The sequence below is a fragment of the Chanodichthys erythropterus genome, chromosome 18, assembly GCF_024489055.1.
Source record: "Chanodichthys erythropterus isolate Z2021 chromosome 18, ASM2448905v1, whole genome shotgun sequence".
Taxonomy (NCBI): domain Eukaryota; kingdom Metazoa; phylum Chordata; class Actinopteri; order Cypriniformes; family Xenocyprididae; genus Chanodichthys; species Chanodichthys erythropterus.
In genome coordinates, this window is record NC_090238.1 from 7,467,788 (window position 1) to 7,483,094 (window position 15,307).

Below are 15,307 nucleotides of genomic sequence, written 5' to 3' on the forward strand. Positions count from 1 at the left end.
TCGGCAGCTATTTCAGTCATGCAAGTGCAGCTATAGGAATGGGGAAGCATCAAGTTCTCTGAATCTGTTCACCAAGCTTGAAATCACAAATGAAATCTGACAACATCTGTATCATAAATTTAATTTCTAAATGCTAAATTCATGTAGAAAAAAGGAGTTTATATCTTGCAACTCAGATATTTTTGCAATTCTGACTTAACACGCAATTGTGATATAAAGTCAGAATTGTTCTGACGTAGTACACAGAAGCCTGCACTGTCTATACAACGTCAACAGACTGACAGGGGATAGATGAAATTGTTGAATAAAGTTGTTATTTTTGTTTTGTTTTTGTGCACAAAAATTATTCTCGTAGCTTCATAACATTAAGGTTGAACCACTGTAGTCACTTTGAATATTTTAACGGTGTCTTTACTACTTCTCTGGACCTTGAATGTGGTAATTATGTTGCCTTCTATGGTAGATTTTTAAAAAATACCTCTCGGATTTCATCAAAAATATCTAATGCTGCCTTCAAGTGCTCTCGGAATTATCGTGAATACGAGTGTCCTAGGTAAAAATTGCATATGAACGCCCTCCCATTTCGAAACTTAAATGCAATGAGCTCGTAATCACGACTTCAGAAGTGGGAATTATCAAATTTCTGATAGCACATGAAGACAGCATAAATTGACCATATGCACAGTTACTGTATATGCTGGTTGCCGTTAAGCCAGCTTGGGCATTTCTGGTTATTCTGTACACGCTCTACATTGACACAAAACCATCAATGGTTGACTTTTTAATGTTGTATTTATATTATAATGCAGTTATCACACCTGCCTAATTTGCCAATAAGCTAGTTTTATTGATTACAATAAAGACAAAGCTAATGGGAATGTTTGAATAAGAAACGCTTTGTCTGTAATTGACTATATGCATGGAGCGTTCTTTAGAACTTCCACAATAAGCCAGCTAGAAAAGTTCCGGTGAAATTTCAGTTGCTGGTGTGTTGAGCATCAATAGTGTAATACTTCGTTTATCATCAGAATATAGTCACTTAAATAATCAGGCATAGCATTAATTTAGTTATTCAAAAGTAAGACAACATAAAAAATTAAATAAATAAAGATGTACCTCAGTGTTCCTCCTCACTAAATTCAAATCGACCATCAGTTTTCACACTTTTATGTGAAAAAAGGCGTCAAAAATTTAATATTTGCTGTGGTTACAAAGGAAAGCGTGGTGCTCGCTTTCTGTGTAATTCATTCATGAGCAAAGTTATTGTTTTTCATGAGATTTTGTGAGTAGGTCATACTTTACATTAACAAAGTTATTTTATAATGTTTAATATTTATTCAAAAGCGAAACTAAGTGAAAAACTAAGAAATGGCTAATATATGCACAAATAAAAGCTACACTGCCGCCACCTGCTGGTTATAGTGGTAATTAATGTCTTTTTTGTTTTTAAATAAAGTGTTTTCTATCAAATGTTGGATTTCCTACATTTTGAAACATTCAGTTTTACAAATTAAGGACAATCTCAGAAGAATGAACATGTAGGCTAATGTTTGTGGTCATCACATTAAAAATAACATTTGAAGTGCTGGAAAAAAATGTGTGTGCAGACACGGCATTTCTTAAAAGTTTCCAATAGCTTTGTCTTTATTGCAATCAATAAAACTGTTTTATTGTCAAATTAGGTAAATGAGATAAGCTAACTGTATTAAAATATGAATACAACATTAAAAAGTCAACCACTGATGGTTTTGTAACTAACAGTTCACTGGAAATGCCCAAGTTGGCTTAACGACAACCAGGAAGTAAGCGTGCATATCGTTAATTAAGCCGGGACACACTTAACAATTGTTAGGCTGATTATGAATGTAATTTGATACTTATGACTGATCATGCCCAAATGCGCCGAGTCAGAGCCAGTCGGTGTAATTCTGTGTGTATAAGTATTTAAATCTGATTCAGTCGAATCAGTTGAGCTCAGTCTTAGAATGTTTTAGCTAGTCTTTAAGTGTGTCCCAGGCTTTATAGACACGCACACACAGCTTTTTTCAGGCACTTCAAATGTTATTTTTAATGTGATGACAACAAACATTATTTGTTCATCCTTCTAAGATTGTCCCCATTTGAAAAACCAAACATTTCAAGATGTAGGTAATCCATCATTTGATAGAAAACACTTTTATTTAAAAATAAAGACTTACCACTATAATTACCTCTATAACCAGATGGCGGCATTTATTTGCGCGTATATTAGCCATTTCCTGTAATATTTTTTCACTCAGTTTCACTTTTAAATAAATATTAAAGGTCCCGTTCTTCGTGATGTTCACGATGTTCTTCCCATGTTTCAAACTTTAGTTAGTGTGTAATGTTGTTGTTAGAGTATAAATAAAATCTGTAAAATTTTAAAGCTCAAAGTTCAATACCAAGCGAGATATTTTATTTAACAGAAGTCGCCTACATCGAACGGCCAGTTTGGACTACATTCCTCTACTTCCTTCTTTAATTACGTCACTAAAACAGTTTTTTGACTAACCTCCGCCCACAGGAATACAAAAAAAGGGGGCGTGGTCTTGTTGCGCTCCCACGGAGAAGAGCAAGAGTTGCGTTTGTAGATTGTGTTTGTCACCATGTCGTCAAAACGCTGTTATTTTCATCCCGCAGTCCAATCACCTTTGTTTGGCCTTCCCAGGGACGCTGTACTTAGAGATCAATGTTTACAATTTATGTTTAACTCGGTTCCCGAAAATTATAATTGTGGTATCCTTACTGCAGTAGTTAATGTTGGACTGCAGTGCACATAATGGCCACAAGAGGGGACTATGTTTATGTATATGGCTGTTTTCCGTATGAGGTACTCTTCTGAGTGAGTGCTAACGTTGTACATTTTCTGTCGCTGCTTGTGGAGATTAAAGAGTTCAGTCTCTCTGGAATTATTGTCTTTTGTGTTCATTCGGCACAACACCACAATAATCCACATGTAAAACTATGTGCAGCACACGTTATGGTAAGAGGCGTGACCTTTCCGGGCAAGATGCGCTAAACTGCTGTCGAATCACAACACAGGAACTGCTGGCACAATCAGAACTCGTTACGTATTTCTGAAGGAGGGACTTCATAGAACAAGGAAGTCATCAGCCCGTTTTTATGACAGTGGAAACAGCAGTATACAGATAAGTAAATTATGTGAAAAATACTGTGTTTTTTACACGCAAAACATGAACACATTTTATATTGCACACTATAAACACAATCAAAGCTTCAAAAAAACATGAAAAACGGGACCTCAAAACAAAAGTGTGAAAACTGATGGTCGAATTGAATTTAGCCGAGGAAGAACACTGAAGTAGGCTACTTCTTTCTTTCTTTCTTTCTTTCTTTCTTTCTTTCTTTCTTTCTTTCTTTCTTTCTTTCTTTCTTTCTTTCTTTCTTTCTTTCTTTCGTCATCTTACATTTGAATAACTAAATTAATGCTAGGCCTGACTATTTAAGTAACTATATTCTGATCATAAATTAAGTAATACACTATTGATGCTCAACACACCCAACAAGTGACACCGGAAATTTTCCAGCTGGCTTATATTGTTGCGGACGTTCTAAAGAACGCTTCGTGCATATAGTCCATTGTCTTATTGGTTTGGAACGGTGAGTACTTAGTGAAAGAAATTTCATTTTTAGGTAAACTAACCCTTTAAATGCAGCCTAGGTGTGTTTGACTTGAAGCTGTGCTGTGCAGACCATTAATTTGCTTTCAAATCGCTCTCGTGGTACTTTGATCTGATGTCATGAACCGATCAGTCTGTACAGTGCAGATTCAAGTTAAACACACCTAATGACTTCACCAGTTGCCGACTGCCTGTTTTATTTAGAAGTCGATACTTATTCTGCCATAGTACGCGTTGCACTTTCAACATATAAACTTTGGTACTGGAATTAAAGGGTTAGTTCACCCAAAAATGTAAATTATGTCATTAATGACTCACCCTCATGTCGTTCCAAACCCATAAGACCTCCGTTCATCTTCGGAAAACAGTTTAAGATATTTTAGATTTAGTCCGAGAGCTTTCTGTCCCTCCATTGAAAATATATGTACGGTATACTGTCCATGTCCAGAAAGGTAATAAAAACATCATCAAAGTAGTTCATGTGACATCAATGGGTTAGGTAGAATTTTTTGAAGCATCGAAAATACATTTTGGTCTAAAAATAACAAAAAACTATGATTTTATTAAGCATTGTCTTCTCTTCCGGGTCTGTTGTCAATCCGCTTTCACGCCTCCGCAGTGACGCTGCTTGTGACAGCGGTTGCTGCTGTGTAGGAGCTTCTTCCATCGCTCTTAGTTTTTCGTCCGTGTATTCGGGTTCAAATAAATATGGCTGAGCAAAAAAAAGCAAGTCTTCCTCTGTGTCGAAATCCTTAGACATGTTTGCGAAGGTTGTTTTGTTTAAAGCGTGCATCTCCCTCAGACTGTAATCGAAGCTCGGGCACACCAGATAACACGTCAGCAGTGTCACTGTGGAGTCGTGAACGCGGATTGACAACAGACCTGGAAGAGAAGACAATGCTGAATAAAGTAGTAGTTTTTGTTATTTTTGGACCAAAATGTATTTTCGATGCTTCAACAAATTCTAACTAACCCACTGATGTCACATGGACTACTTTGATGATGTTTTTATTACCTTTCTGGACATTGACAGTATACCGTACATACATTTTCAATGGAGGAACAGAAAGCTCTCGGACTAAATCTAAAATATCTTAAACTGTGTTCCGAAGGTGAACGGAGGTCTTAAGGGTTTGGAACGACACAAGGGTGAGTCATTAATGACATAATTTTCATTTTTGGGTGAACTAACCCTTTAAACACTATAATATAAACCAGACCAATAATGACTGCAAGTAATCTTCTTTATCAGTAATAGATCATTATATTTTCTCTCCTTGGAAAGAAGACTCAGAGAGGCTATTGTGACCATTTATTTAGTCTAAGGGAATCAATTCCAGGTCTTCCACAAGGAGCCAGTGGAAATTTCCTCTGTGTGTTTTGTAATTAACTATGTCGGGTACTATAGAACCTGGACATCTATTCTTATTAAAAAGGGTTTATTAAAATAAATTGCTGAACTCAGTGAGCCCATGAACATGAACTGTGTGTGTCACCGTGACATGCTGGAAGACTGGTAGGGCTTGTTTCCAAAGGACTTTTTTCACACCTACATGACATTTAGCACCAAAACAAGCTCAAGGGAATGTTCATGAGTCATATTCCTTATTTTTTCTCTGCTCACTTGCAACATCTTTGAATCAAAAACACACCAAATACAAAACATATTTTTATGCTAATAAAACAATTTGTAATAAAATATTATAAATTGAATTAGAAAAAAATGTGGAGAATTTTACAGTGCTGTTCCGCATGTACATACTATGTGCTTATTTACAATAACTGGGTTATAACTAGAACTCTGAACCTACCTCTAAACCTAACCTTAACCTTAACCCATGCAGTTACTTTATATTAAGAAAGGCAAGGCAAGTTTATTTATATAGCACATTTCATACACAATGGTAATTCAAAGTGTAATATAAAATCACTTACTGCACCTTTAACCCTCTGGGGTCTGAGGATTTTTGGGGCCTGGAAATGTTTTGACATGCCCTCATAAACATATCAATGGCAAAAGTGTCATTACACTGTATTTAGCATGAACTAGGCTACCATAATATGTGAGCAACATGTTTGTATTTTTGAGGGAATAACGTTTATGCGTGGTTATTGAAAAAACAAAAAACTTAAGTCACTGAAATACGGCCACAAAACAAATACTAAATATGTGTTCACAAGACTTCTTGGTATTGGATGTTGTAGACAAGAGTTTTTACTTCAAATGATGTAAAAAGTATCCTGCCTACTCGTTCATATAAAACAATATAATGATTTAAGTTTTATAAGACCTTTTTTTAAGAATTTTTTTTTTTGCAGTTACTTTATATTAGGAAAGGCAAGGCAAGTTTATTTATATAGCACATGTCATACACAATGGTAATTCAAAGTGCTTTACATAGAAAAGGAATTAAAATATTCATAAAATAATCACAACATATGCATAAGAAATATAAATACCATGCCTGACTACCTGAATCACTAAATTGGGGGCTCCCCAGTCTGAATGGAGGAGAGAGAACTTTCTTGTGTAAATACACTGTAAGTACACATACTGTAAAATAAAGTATAACCAAAAAATTGTATAACAAATTTATGTGCATGTAATATGACTCTCTCTCTCTCTCTCTCTCTCTCTCTCTCTCTAAATATACAGTATATACACACTGGCCACATTAGGTACACCTTTTCAGCTACTCATTAACACAAATATCTAATCAGCCAATCACATGGCAACAACCTGATGCACTTAGGCATGTAGACATGGATCCAAAAACTTTTTGTAAGTAAAAATTAAGTGTTTATATGTCTATGTGGTGTTTTTATTATGCTTTAAGACAAACCATGAGCAAATTCATATGTCAACACCATTGCTGATTATTTTCTCCCTAAAACTGCAGTGTTCTAAAGACAGTTTCAAAAACGCGGTTTGAAAGCTGGTGTTTGTGACATCACAACTTTGTAATCAATAACGTCAACCTGTTGACAGGCTTTAGCATATCATTAACTGACCATTCTGAAGCAGTCTCGAGATGCCAGGATATCCCAGTGTTTTTCTGTTGATAAGAAAATTCAGGTAGATTTAGCAATATTGTGGGTGTATCATGTACAGTATGTTATGATGAACTATTTGCCTTTCTGCACTGACGACTGTTCGAGGCGAGGCTAATTAGCATATTCATAGATCACCATATACTAAATTAAAGGTGCAGTAAGCAATTTCTGAAAAACGCTGTTGAAAGTGGATCAGACCAAGCAGCACAACACATTCATAGCCAATCAGCAGTAGAGGGCATGTCCAGTCATGATGGAGAGGAGAGAGATTGAGCCAATCAGCAGTATGGGGCGTGTCCACTTATGATGTGGGAGGACAGAGAGTGAGCCATGGCTGAGAGACATTACAATAGAGAGGGTTATAAAAGAAGAGTTATGATCAGGCAAGAGCTTAAGGACCAGCGTTAATATTAGAAAAGCTTTCCAGTGCTGGAGAAACTGGAGAGGAAAGGCCTGAAAATAGATGCAGATGATGCATTGTTTCTGCTCCATACATGAGTGACATTGGAGGAGAGAGATTGAGCCAATCAGCAGTAGGGGCGTGTCCATTAATGATGTGGGAGGAGAGAGATTGAGCCAATCCGCAGTAGGGGCGTGTCCACTCATGATGAGGGAGGAGAGAGAGTGAGCAACAGGGAGATTTGAAGAAAGACTGTAGAAAGAGAGATGGCTGAGAGTTATTACGATAGAGAGGGTTATAATAGAAGAGTTATGATCAGGCAAGAGCTTTAGGACCAGCATTAATATTAGAAAAGATTTCCAGTGCTGGAGAAACCGGAGCGGAAAGGCCTGAAAATGGATGCAGAGGTTGCGTTGTTTCTGCACCATACAAGTTTTGACATGCCCTGACATTTGTGCTTTTTCAGTTATTCATAAACATATTAATGGCAAAAGTGTCTGTGACGAGCAGGGCGGGCGAGAGCCGTGAGGGAACGGCGCGAGGCCGGTGACACGAGTGATAACGAGCATCACCTGTGAGGCGTGCCGGCCTCGAGTCTCTCACGGAGGAGCTCCGGAGGCATAAAAGGAGGAGTGACATCAGTGAAGGACGAGAGAGGACCAGGCCTGGACTTTATTTTATGTTTTATTATGTTTGTGTGGCCGGCAGACGTCCGCGAGGGTCTGCCGGCATTACTTTCGTTTTGTTCTTTGTTTATTTTACATTAAAGTTACGTTGAATGTTAAAAAAAAAAAAAAAAAAAAAACATAAAATAAAGTCCAGGCCTGGTCCTCTCTCGTCCTTCATTGTAGTCGCTCCTCCTTTTATGCCTCCGGAGCTCCTCCGTGAGAGACTCGAGGCCGGCACGCCTCGCAGGTGATGCTCGTTATCACTCGCGCCGTTCCCTCACGGCTCTCGCCCGCCCTGCTCGTCACAGTGTCATTACACTGTATTTAGCATGAACTAGGCTACCATAATATGTGAGCAACATGTATGTACACGTTTGTATTTTTGAGGGAATAACGTTTATGCGTGGTTATTGAAAAAACAAAAAACTTAAGTCACTGAAATATGGCCACAAAACAAATACTAAATATGTGTTCACAAGACTTCTGCGTATTGGATGTTGTAGACTAGAGTTTTTGCTTCAAAATGATGTAAAAATTATCCTGCCTACTCGTAGATATAAAACAATATAATGTTTTAAATTTTGTACGACACTTTTTCAAGAGTTTTTTTTTCACAAGAAAAAAAAACTTTGGTGATCAAAGATGAGTTTTAAAGAATAAAATTAATGACTACAAGGGGACTGAAAAAATGCTGCCCATAATCCTGTGTGTTACATTCTGTGACAAAGAAAAATGGCATCTTAAAATTGCAGTTTCTGGTCAGTTTGTGTGTAAATGTATGTTTTTGACCAATGTTTTCTACTTCTGATGTAATCTCTATTGAGAATTGACTACTGTAGTAATTAAATATTTGTTTAGTTCTCACCAAAACTCACTTTGTCTCGCTGTAGATCTTTAAATGGATACGCTGCCTTGGAAGTGTGTCCACAATCAGTTTCGTGAGGTACCTTCATGTGCAAACGCTGTCTGCAGAGTCATTGCCTATAAGGCAGTGAGGCAACATTTCAGCTGCCTAATTTTTCAGATGCAGCCATGGTCTAAACAATCTGCTGAAGTTCAAACTGAGAATGGGGAAAAAGGTGATTTAAGTGACATTGAACGTGGCATTGTTGCTGCTGGTGCAAGAACAAGCTGGTCTGAATATTTCACTGCTGGTCTACTGGGATTTTCACGCACAACCATATCTAGGGTTTACAAAGAATGATCCAAAAAAGAGAAAATATCCAGTAAGCGGCAGCTCTCTGGGCAAAAATGCCTTGGTGATGCCAGAGGTCAGAGGAGAATGGCCAGACTGAAGAAAGGCAACAGTAACTCAAATAAGCACTTGTTATATTACGATGTTATGACTATATTTGATAATGTAGTCGAGCAAAAGGCTAATAATATTAATTACCGTCATGTGCCCAACATTGCAAAAGACGATACCATTGTGCAGTGTTTACCTCAGTAAGTTGACCGAGTGGATCTCTGAGCTTGTGCGAGTGAGTGGAGGCGGGGCTAATTAGCATATTCATAGATCCCCCAGTCTGAATCGAGCTGATAGAAAGGCAACAGTAACTCAAATAAGCACTCGTTACAACTGAGATCTGCAGAAGAGCATCTCTGAACACACAAGACGATGGGCTACAGCAGCAGAAGACACACCGGTGCCACTCCTGTCAGCTATGGACAGGAAACTGAGGCTACAATTCACACAAGCTCACCAAAATTGGAATTGAATTTGCTGTAAACAACATGAAATCATGGATCCATCCTGCTTTATATCAACGGTTCAGGTGGTGTAATGGTGTGTTAAATATTTTCTTGGCAAACTTTGGGTCCCTTAGTAACAAATGAGCATTGTTTAACCCTGTAAAGCCCACTGTTGCAGAATTACAACATCACTTTCAACAATTTTTTAAAAAAGGCTTGCAAAAGTTTTTTTCTCTCAAGACCACATTTACATAGTTAATGGGTTCTATTGTTTGTCCTCAAAATGCTATTGGATAGAATAAGTGTTTATAGGTCCGGTCATCTGGCCATGAAGTTACTCTACCTGCAGACTTTGCATCAAGCTCATCTCCTTTTTTTACATGACTGGATTTGTCAAGATTCAAGTAAATTTCCTTACATATTTTTTTTGTGTTTATTACAATGTCTAGACCACAGATATATTTAGTTATTTTGGAAAACATGAATCAAATTTGATTTAGAGCTTATTAAGTCCATGTTATAATTCTACAACGTTGGGCCAGAGTGGTAGTCAAAATGGCCTGTGCTCCTACACATTACATAATACTTCTCACATGGTGACAAATTGAAATTTAAACTGTTAGATTCATTGTAACTAAGTTCTAAATGTGCTTTTCTGTTAAATTTGTACTTAGTTTAGTTTAGACCTTAATTAAACACAGGAATAAACTGTATGTGGAGCAGTGCAGTGAAACTCCCTGTATCTATGTTGTTTATTTGTTTTTTAACTTCTAAATGATCCTGTTTTTTTTTTTTGTTTTGTTTTTTTTTGTTTTTTGAGTGTTGCATTCTTCAGGGACAGGTGTGAATGGTCTTGAACATGAACCTGTAAGTGCTCTGGGGGGATGCATGTGTTCCTTTAGTATGATAAGTAGAGCATAATAGGCCAGCCAGACAGTATTGTTTGAATGTAGTAGTAATTTTGATTAGCATTTGCATTGAAATTATAATACTTTGATGGGTAATATACTTAGATCTACCCTCGGCACATGGTCTACCACCCTGTATTCTTTCAGTTTATCTACTACAATATAAGACCCATTTGAATTAATTAACTAATTTTTTTACTTTTTCCATTTCAGAATGCCAAGATGTCATCGGAATACCCCCCACTGGATGTACGCAACGACATGATTGCGCATTTCCCAGTAAAGAAGAGAGGACGCTGTAGACACTGCAATAATGGATACACAAATACACCGTAGCAAGTGCAATGTTCGCCTGTGCTTCTGAAATGAAAAGAACTTAGGGACAGTCTTAGGGACTATCACTGTAAAACACAGACTTCATTCAAACCACATTGAAAGTGATAGAAGAAAAAGTTTTATAAATACAATTTTTTTCTGATATTTTTATTAATAAATGCTTATTCATAAAAAATATGATTGTTGTGTGATTATTACTCATGATATGGGGCTATGTAAGCAATGAATCAACCCTGCAAATGATCTGTGTATCTGTTCAGACAAAGTGAGTACAAATACAGAAATTCTGCTCCTATCTAGGCCCAACGTTGCAATATTACAACATTTCCCTAAAAACTTACTAAAAAGTAAAACATTTGAAAAATCTTTCATTTCTACATCAGGGGCCTCCTAAAACAATATCTGAGAGGTCAAAAAAAGTTTGCTCTTTTTTTTTCTATATTTGGGTTTTACAGGGTTAAATGCCACAGCCTACCTGAATATTGTTGCTGATCATTTTCATCCCTTTATGACCACAGTGTACTCATCTTCTGATGGCTACTTCCAGCAGAATAAAGCATGTCACAAAGCTCAAATCATCTCAAACTGGTTTCTTGAATATGACAATGAGTTCACTACTCAAATGGCCTCCACAGCCACCAGATCTCAATCCAACAGAGCAGCTTTGGGATGTGCTAGAATGTAAGATTCTTATCATGGATGTGCAGCTGACAAATCTGCAGCAACTGCATGATGCTATCATGTCAATATGGACTAAAATCTCTGAGGAATGTTCCCAGCACCTTTTTGAATCTATGTCATGAAGAATTTAGGACAGTTATGAAGGCAATAGAAGATCCAAACAGGTACAAGGTGTACCTAATAAAGTGGCTGGTGAGTGTGCTGTATATATACATAAATGACTTGAAACATAGTTGCAAGTTGTTCTTTAAAAAAACAAAATAAAACAAAAACAAACAAATACAAACTATGGAGCCCCACAATGCATGCCATTCCTCTGCTGCGTACACCGTATTGTGTTATGGGAAATGGTCACCCCAGTTTGGCTTTCTACTTCTTTAGATAACTGCAGTGAACTCGCATGTCGAGTTTCTTCAACCCTTCTCATCAGAAGACGCTCCTGTTGAGGTGATATCTTCCGTGGATGACCTGGACGTCTCTGTGAGATGATTGCAGTTCCATCTTTTTTTTACATTTTTGTACCACTTTTGCTACAGTATTAAGTAAAGTGATAAGTAAAGCTTTGCTGATCTTCTTCTAGCCTTCACCTTTCTGGTGTAAAGAAATTATTTTCTTGTGACATTTCTTTTCCATGTGGTGCCATTGCTGACAGCATGAAATGGGAAGGAGTTTTAACACTCTTTTATAGTCAGCTGTCTGCTGGACACCTGTGTAATGAATAATTAGACTCACCTCTGATTGAATTCTTGTTAAATTAGACATTTGTAGTCTAAAATTTAGCTTTGCTCCAGAGACTTTCAGTGGGGTGTACTCATTTTTGCATCACCCTAATTTGAGTAAAACTGAAAATTTTGTTCTCTAAGTTATATTATTAACCTTACTTTCAAATTATAAATTAAACTGATGTTATACAAAACTTTGTCTTGTAAGCATTTTGGAAATTTGTGTTCATTGAGATATTGTTTAAAATGTTACTTTTCAATGGGAGTGTAATCATTTACGCTGAGCATTGTAAATCAAGGGAATGAAATAGTAAATCGTATGCACGTTTTAGTAAATCGAGGGAAAAAATTGATAAATCGTACACACAATTTAGCCTACTATTTTTTTTCCTGCATGTCATGTCCGGGACTCCGTAACAAACCATATTTGTTGTGATTGATAAAATAATTGGAAAAATAATTGTAAAAAATGCACATTACTAAAGTCCCCATAAAATAATTTCTTTATTTTTTTATGGAATATTGCAGTATTTATTACAACCGCCATTCACATGAGATCGACCAATAGCAAACCACAACCAGCTAGCCAATCAATTGCCCAAGTCTCTCCCTACATTTCTTGTTCCAGAAGCTGTTAAGAATAAGGAAGAAAAGACTATCGCAACATCCATTTCATGTCTACTGTAAATCTGTATATATATAGAATATACAATAAAAATAAAATGTAGCGTTGCTGTACATTTGTGTTAAATGATCTGATTAATTTTTAATAAGTGAAAATGTAACTATTTTTAAAAAAACAATACCAGATAAAATAATGATTTTGTCCGTGTCTCAAGAATCAGTGATTCCAGCCTTATTGAAAGATGTGTCAGTTGGAGCAGCGGCCTTCTGTCTTTCATGGCATGGGCATTTGTGTGCAGCAGTCATGCAATAAATATACATTTATTGTCTGCTTCAATAGCAGCACATGAAAGCAAGCCAGAACTCAAGGGATCTGCAGGCAATTATCTCACTTGTAGTATTCACTGCCCCTACAGTCACAACATTAGCTTTCATAAAAATTTCATGCCCTTGTGCTTTTGCGTTTAGTAGCGTTTCTGGTTGGTTCAAACCCACTGTAGAGAGCTCTACAGTCACTCTTCTGAACAGAGGAGACAGGCTGCTGAAAAATATGCAGTTCTTTCAAATCATATTTTGTGTAAATGGCTTTGACACTAGAAGAATTTCTCGCCTAAACTAGTTCTCTCAAATCTCAGTTGTGCTATATTTCTCATTCTTTCTTTAACTCTTCGGTCTTATTTGCATTTATTCCTTTGTGGAAAAAACATTTTGAAAACATGATGTCCACTACAGTGTTATACTTTATCTCACAATCCAATGCTCTTGACTTGAGCTTCCATTTCCAATGTGATGAATGAATTAGAATTACAAATGCAAATTTGATTGTATTGTCTGATTGGAACATAATGCCAGTTTTATTAATTTTACTCAATGTATTTAACATTTATTTAAAAACAAAAATATTCACCACAACACTGCAGGATTTAAATGGTTATTTTGCTGATTTTAAGTAGGCTACAAATAAACATTGGTTCTGTTATTTTTTATTCTTTTGTGGTTTCATAATTCATGCATTAAATGGTTAAATATAGTCATGTTTCACACTTTTTCTTTTACTGAAAATGAGGTTTCCACATCTACTCCTCTCATTTTTTTCATGACAGTTTAATTAGTGAAGAGCGGTTAAGCCGCCTAGTATCTCTGTCAGATGCGCCGCAGTGTCTGTTTGAAGATTTGGACTCTCTCCATTGGGATGGAACTAAAGATGGGGGCTTTTGTCATATTCCTGTGGCAGAGGGTTTTGCTTGTGCTGTGCTAATCTAGGAAATTCCCCATGTGCTGAAAGCAACTGCAGTGGATTTTATGGAGCTCACAGATTGTGTTCAAGGAGGCTGTTTTTTGTTTGCTTGTTTTTTTCGGTGTTCTGCTTTTAACAACAACTGGTTTAAATACTGTATGAGTAGAGCAATAATATAATGCTGTTTTAAAAAGAACATCAATACAAATGCAGAGGAACTCTAAAAAATGCTGTGCAAAATCTTATGTATACCAGCAACTGATTTTAAATGAAAATAAAAATTTGCTTCATGTGTTTCATACTTGTTTCATACTTGTTTCACTGTTTAAATTTTGCTGAAAACCAAATAACAGGCAGTTTAATGGCAGGTTTCCATTGTCAAGGTCAACATGTTAAATGAACTGTACACACTAAAAAATGCTTTATTTAACCCAAATAGTTTTTGATTTAATTACTATATGGCTGGCTTAAAATGAACCCAAAATAGGCTGGAAAATAAAAATCAGACACATAATTACTAGAAGCAACAATAATAATCTAAAGGTGAACATTTATTTAATCAATTTAAATTTAAATTGTTAAATTTAATTTAACAATTTGATAAATGATTATGGTTTAATTATTATTAATTAAACTTATTAATAAATGTTCATTTTAAACATACTTTGGGTTCATTTTAAGCCAGCAGTACAGTCATTATTAAACAAAAATTTAGTTAAATTAAACTACCCAGCAGATTGTGCAAACATTTAACCCAACTGCTAGGTAAAACAACCCAATTGCTGGGTTTGTCCATTTTCAACCCAATTTGGGTTGTTTTTAATGGTACAATATGTAAAAGTTTTGCAGTAAAATATCCAAAAACAACTAGGCTAGTGTTATATATTTTGTCCAGCTGATTACAAACAGTATCGCTAATGTTTTCAACTACTTGTAAATCATGAGAAAATTCCCATTCTAAACAGTGACATGGGGCAGTGCAGTCGCCTGTCAATGACGTCAGTTACCTTTGTTACCGCCTTTACTGACGTAGAAACCACATGACAACAGTGCCGTGGACAAATGCGGAAGTAGTGTCTAGCGTCCAGCAAACCACTAGCTTGCTTCAAGCAGTTCCTTATTTACTTCTTGCACGTTTTATGGTGGATTGTGTTACTTATTTATGGAACATAATTACTGTTTACCATCTGCCGCTGGTTCTGTCGACAAGGACAGCTCCGGTAAACTCATGACCGGAAAAGCGGAAGCGGCGCAGGCGGCTGTGTCATAATAAAAGTCCCGCTGCTCGTGAGGCGTGTGTTGATCAATCGCTCCAGCTCCTTG